General features: G+C 42.7%; 1 long non-coding RNA gene across 1 annotated transcript; it reads right to left on the minus strand.

Annotated features, from left to right (window-relative positions):
* Positions 1–263: 263 nt before the first annotated feature.
* On the minus strand, positions 264–5,583 carry LOC138497318 (uncharacterized). The gene is made up of 2 exons (XR_011278562.1): positions 5,485–5,583; positions 264–683 (listed from the first exon to the last, which is right to left on the minus strand). It is a non-coding gene; the product is annotated as an uncharacterized lncRNA (long non-coding RNA).
* Positions 5,584–7,032: the final 1,449 nt, after the last annotated feature.

Genomic DNA, 7,032 nt, shown 5'->3' on the forward strand with positions numbered 1-7,032 from the left:
ACCGTATGCGATTTCAGGTTAATTGCCACAATTTAAAGTACAATATGTTGACGTTCCGATGTGCCCATTCATACTGTAGACATAGCATACAGGGAGGCTTCCTTCCAACAGTGCCGCTTTGTTAGTCATGTGACGGCTCTAGGTCATGTGATTCAGTACGTTAACAATTAAGCAACAACAGACCACAGTCTGCGAGGACAATGACTAATCCCCCACACTAACGTGAGATGGGGGTTTAGATTCTATTAAAGACAAGGAGGCGATTATTATGCATTACAATCTTTACTCTGAAACCACAGCAGCAAAGAAAAAACTTTTACAAACAAAAAAGTTTCAACAACAGAACTAGATAAAGTTCAATGTCAATGCATGGGGAACTCCCCAAACCATCATGGAGGATAGGTCATACCCTGCAGGGGACCAATGAGCAGGGACCCTCCTTTATATATGTCCATTACTCTAACGCCAACCCCTCTTTCTGCAGCTGACTTGCACCAGACGCCCAATGGAACGGTTGAACTGCGTAGCGCAGAGAAAAAGGATCCAGCGAAACCGGAGATCTCAACCTTTCCGCAGCCTGAAGCAATGAAGAAGTTCTTCTGGATAGGACTTCTCACCCGAAATCACGCACTCCAGAACTTGTAACTGCGATCCACACTCCTGAGCAGAACCTCAACTCGTACCTGTAAGAACAACAAGCAAGAAGGGTGGGTGGTTGGGAAGAACAACAAACCAAAGAATGTTCTCACTTGAACCACCTGTGTACATGCGTATCACAATTGTCATATCATATCATATCATATCCAGGGTGGGTGGGAGGGATAATAATCGCCTCCTTGTCTTTAATAGAATCTAAACCCCCATCTCACGTTAGTGTGGGGGATTAGTCATTCTATGACAAGACAGGAGGCTCATATTATGCAAGTTCAAAGCCCTTGCATCTCATTAGTAAGTACAAAATGATCCAATATAATAGATAATATAATAAAATTAAAGGAAAGGTAACATTTTTTAAATGCTTTCATTAAATCTATCTGTTGACCAATCAGAGAATTGCCCAAGACTAGGTTGCCCGAAAAGCTGTCTTATAAGGCAAAGTCAAATCCACTGCAAGAAAAACAGGAATGTGCCAAATCCAGCGTTCCTTACAGGCCACCAAAACCAACTGGTTAAAAGAGGGGAAAACATTGAACAAAGTTTTCCTATACTAATAGGTTAGGACAAAACCATCTGAAATAAACACCTATGTTGTTCAATCAAATATTCAAAACACTTAAATTCGTACCATTTTTGGGGACCTAGAAAGCAAACCAATGAAAACAAACACCTAGCTCTCCTGGAGATAAAGAAAAGTACCCCATAGGGGTGAAAGTCTTATAGGTTCCATCCCATGCATTAAAGGAAGATATCGCATTAGAAACAGGGCATGTCACAGAACTACACTGGGGAACCAAGAGGGAAAGACAAATCTTCAAAAGGGTAAAATGGGAGTAAAAAATCATTTTTATAAATTTTGTAATAGGACAATCCATCCTGAGCGGAGCTGAAAAGCAATAGAATTAATCTACAATTGTCTTCAGACATATGTGTATACTAAGGAGGGAAGTCTTCTGGAGGCAGAAGCAGAATGGAAGAGAGGGCCCCACCTGAGAAGCTAAACCCGTCAAACCGCCAACACGGAGACCCTCAGACCTCCCGAACTCTTGAAGAAGGACTCTGCTACCATGACAAAAGGCAGATATTATAAACCTGATCCTTAAGAGGCCAAACTTGGCAAGAAGAAAAAATGTATCCGACATCCAATCACTACCATTATAGTGATATCTAAACTCCTTTGTAGGTATGCCCGGTGCTTGAACCTTGATCCCTCCTCCCTGGTGATAAATCCCCTAGCGGATCAAAAGTAACCGAAGGAGGACACCAAATTTCCAAAATCTTAGCAAGACTCTAAACTGCAAAGAACTGATCACTAAATGGTTAAACTGAAGGTGTACACCAGAAGAGGTCCAACCTATATTTCAGCCAATTTGCAGATCTTTGAAGCTCACAGCACCCTGAGCTGGCACCTTACTGCAAACAAACTCTTGTGAAAACCCCAAAGGTCCACCTGCCATGCAGGTGACTATGATAATCAAGTCATCAACCAAATATATATCCCAGCACTCTGGTAATCGTAGCGGCAGACACCGTCTGAAAGTTAATGTATAGACTCTGGAACGCATCGTGATAGAGGGTCATAACGTGGATGGGGGATAGTATCACTCCCAGACCCCTCTATCCCACCAAGGGATATTGAGCCTTCCCAAAAGAGGAGAAACCTCCCCCACTTATCCAAAGGAAAAACCTTGCAATCCAGAAAGAAAACTACCCTGAGGACCACATTAAAGCCCCGCTTTACACCGTTAAGAGAAATAAATACCCACTAGCGCCTCTAACCAATCCCCTGACTGGACAGACTCCAGTTAACTTATTGAAATACCAGAGATTAGCACAAAGGAAAGTAACAGACGGGAGGGAAATGCTCAGTGCGAGTCTGCACTGGTCACCCGCCAGAACTCCTGTAAAAAGGAAAAAACTGAAACCATTGGATACTCCCAGAGGTGTAATATTATGATGCAATCTCCCCCAAGGATGGCAGGAAAACTGAAACCATTGGATACTCCCAGAGGCGTAATATTATGATGCAATCTCCCCCAAGGATGGCAGGAAGGGGAATGAGGGGGAAAGAACTCTGGATAATTATCAATGCCCTGTAAATGCAAGGTTGAGAAGAAATCTGGGACCACTGTCCCCTCAAACCCTGAGGTCTGAGTCACTGTATTCATGTGAGGCTGACTGGCCACTAAGGGAATCAGGGGAAGGAAAAACTAAGCACATTGTCCATAGCAAAACAGTACTTATACAGTACTACGAACCCTCAGGTATATGAGTGGTGCTTAACACTACTACGAGCGTTGTGTGGTGTGAGGTGTTCACTTATCGATCTCAGCAGGATAAAAGACTGATGTAGACCTTTCCAAAATTAGGAACCTGTATCAGAACGGTCAGCACGGATATGAAAACAGCACTCTAAAGAGGTTAAGCAACGCTCATGAGGGTACAGAAGCCTCCGTGTACTCCTCGAGCAGAGGAGAAGTTGCAACACACTGTTAGACGGTTAGCTGAACCATAGGCCAAGCTTTGGGAGGAAAAACATGAGGCAGGCGCCAGCAAGTTATTATTTGGCAACTTGTCTAACTGATACCATCAAGTGTTTCCAAACACTCCATCCAAGTAAAACATGGTTGCTCAACTTGTCATGTAAAAAACTGAACGGTTACCCTCGAGCTGACCCTGTCTCCACCAGAAACCAAAAGAATAAGGAATGTCCAATGGGACAAAAGTAGGGGAGAACAAACGTCCCCACTAAAGAGAGCCTTAAGCCCTACAGACCTCAATAGAGGCATAACGCATCATCTTTATTCTTCCTCATGTTGAGAGAAAATACTGTAGCTTAATCAGCACTGGTATTGGGTGGAGCAATTGAGGTCGGGAATCAAAACCTAAGGAAAGGACTGAGTTGTCCTGAAACTAACTAAGGTAAAGGGTGACAGAATTTTTAACTAAAAGATGAATGATAACACCAGATAGATGGTTAGAGAGGAAGGTACAACCCCATATGGGTCTGTTTACAACCACTTCCACACTCTTTTCTTTAAAGCACTTAATAAATAAAGAATATATAATATATGAAATATATATAAAATATCCAAAGAAGAGGGGTTACGCCCTCACAGGGGACCGAATCCCCGGCCCTTATATAAGCTGATACTCACTGAGCTTTCTGGGCCACTGACAATTCTGAAAAAACGCAAATGTGTTCCAGTCAACACTTAAACATATTGTTTATCAAAGCGTACACTGAGCAAGTGCACCTCAACTGCTCACCCCAGCAGGGTGAGGCAACCAATAGTACACGAGGGAGCACCTCGCAGTAGGAACAAGGCGAAGCCTGAAACCGAGCAGGTTACTGCACGCCTACAAGACCAAACAATGGCGTCAGCCATATGCAGCACCTAAACAAAGCTGCTGACCTTAAGGAAGGAATACACTGAGCAAGTGCACCTCCAACTGCTCGCCCGAGCAGGGCGTGATAATCAGCAGTACACGAGGGGGTAACCTCGCATTAGAACTCAGGCAGAGCCTGAAACCGAGCAGGTTATGGTGCATGCCAGTTAAGGTAATTACCCAAGTTGCCCACTTTAAGGGAGGAAACACTGAGCAAGTGTACCTCAACTGCTCACCCTAGCAGGGTGTGGACACAGCCGTATAGAAGGGGACCCCTCGCAGAAACCCCAGGCAACCTTGCCACCGAGCAGGTGACTGCACCTTTCCAGGGAAGATAACCCAAACAAAAGAAAACTGTCAAGTTGAAGGTAGGATACACTGAGCAAGTGCACCTCCAACTGCTCGCCCGAGCAGGGTGTGATAATCAGCAGTACACGAGGGGGTAACCTCGCAATAGAATCAGGCTGAACCTGAAACCGAACTTATGGCACCTACAGTGAAGGCAAAGCACATAACTTAAGAAATAAGTAAATGAATAAATAAACAAAGAAAATAAAATAAAACTGCAGACTGGCAGTGCATCGGGCTCTTGCGCTGGATGGTCAGACTTTGACCTAACAAACCCACAGTCTATCAGTAAACATTCTTTCTTTCCAGCACTAAAGGTAAGGAAATGTGTTGTGTCACCAGGGATACGAAATTACAAACATTTAACAAAACCACATTTTGACTATTAAAATGTTTGTGCTATAATCTTTCTGAAGAAGTCATGAACCGACCAAATGCCCATTAGGAAATCCCTGCTCAACTGAGCAAAAAAGGTGACAATCAAATACCTCCATTGTAAAATACAATTATTTAAAATATAACAATTAAAATATCTAATCTTAAAATATACAAATAAACATGCGCTGGTCGGCCACGAACCCGGGTCTTCCTGCATGGGAGACCTGCAGCTCTATATTTGAGCTAACTTGGCTCAGTACTGAAACAGAGGCTTTTGTTACAAACATAAGCCACAGGGGCAGGCCGAACCCAAAGCCTGCAGCACCTGGAATCCCCAGGTGACCATAAATCTGTCAAGGGGCACGAATTCAAACAGGCGAAATGAAGAGGGAACAGTGTAAACAACACTGCTCTCGCGCACGCCGGGAGCGAGTTGATTAATGCACTAGAAACACCTGAGTTTATAAGCGCGAGAAATGTTTAAAGAAGAAATAAATTAGAGAGCTCCCTCGAACTCACAACCTCATGGACTGTAGTCCGAAATTCAACCATTGTACCACTGCTTCAGCTGAAACAGGAAGTATGAGCATAATACATATTTTCTTTTTGAAAGACACCAAAATGAAACCAACGGCCGCACGCGGCTATCCAGATACATTGTATCAAATACACAAATTCCTTTATAATAAAAGGTAATTAACACATATTTACCATATAAATAATATATGTCATATTCAAACTAATAAAGCCTACTACTGACAAACAATGTAAGACACAACTGAAAGGGGTGACTTAGCTCTGTGGTGTCAGCAGCAAAGAAAGAGGGGTTGGCGTTAGAGTAATGGACATATATAAAGGAGGGTCCCTGCTCATTGGTCCCCTGCAGGGTATGACCTATCCTCCATGATGGTTTGGGGAGTTCCCCATGCATTGACATTGAACTTTATCTAGTTCTGTTGTTGAAACTTTTTTGTTTGTAAAAGTTTTTTCTTTGCTGCTGTGGTTTCAGAGTAAAGATTGTAATGCATAATATGAGCCTCCTGTCTTGTCATAGAATCTTAATAAGCGATGCAGCGACCATGTTGCAAGGTAATATCGCCATCTATCCTATTTAGTACATGAGCATTTCAATCATTCACCTGGCTTTTTTCCACATTGTACAATGGGACGATTCTATCCCATAGCTCTCAACCATTTGTATCACAAAGGCGGGTGAAAACACCCGATTTTGTTTTTGGCTGGTGAGAGGCCCATTGAAATGAATGGGCGTGCTGGAGGCTTGGCGGGTGAGTCAGCTGTTTACAAGGCGGGTGACACCCGCCAAAAGCGTGTGAGTGGAATTCAGCCCTAAATTATTTATGTCCAGGCTATGATCGTATCTGAAAACACGCGGTAATCAGCATCGAATGTTTCCTGAGTTACCAACAGAGGTGGTGCGATGGCAAGCTCGCCAAGCAGAATACAAAACTCTGCCACAGTAATTTAATATGACAATATAAGAACATTGTATGGGCTCATCTTAATCGTCTATCAAACAAGTCCCAGAGACTCAAAACTTGAAACGACGTATCTTCTCATATATTTCCAATCCAGGAACATTGCGACGTGATTTATTTACTTATCTGGATGTTCAATTGATAAAACAGACATCGGGAAGGCAAACGTACGCACGAGATTCATGCAGGACATAGTACAATCAGATTGAGGTAAACGACATTTTATTGTTAATTCACTGAATCAAATCTCCTGCGCCTTATTGAACACTTCCAGTAATGATATATTTACGCATTGTTCTCCTTGCTAGGTCCAGGGCAGAACATAGTTTATTGCATCCTTACCTTTAGTGCAACTACTTGACACCCCAATGTGACAAAGGTGATTACAGATAGCTATTTGACCATTATTCGATCAGAGAAACTGCATGCAGACTTTTTAGTAGTGCACGTGTCATCAATGCTAATATGGTGGTTTTGTAATTTTTTGACGCACTTTGAACATTAGATCCATTGGGGATGGTGTGGCACCCATATGAATCATATTGAATTCGGTAATCATTGGTGCACTTAAGTGAGGAGGCTCCCAACATGAACGTATTGAAAACTGGTATGACAAACAATGAAAGGGTATCTCTTGCATTGGAGACCATCATCCACCCCGGTTCCAAATGTTTCTTCTGATGTGTGAAATCTAAGCGTTGACAATGTCTTAATTTAATTTGTCTGCCATACATGACTATGGCTAGGTTTTTCTAATTATCTT

The sequence above is a fragment of the Ambystoma mexicanum genome, chromosome 5q, assembly GCF_040938575.1.
Source record: "Ambystoma mexicanum isolate Mex_15411 chromosome 5q, UKY_AmexF1_1, whole genome shotgun sequence".
NCBI classification, from domain to species: Eukaryota; Metazoa; Chordata; class Amphibia; order Caudata; family Ambystomatidae; genus Ambystoma; species Ambystoma mexicanum.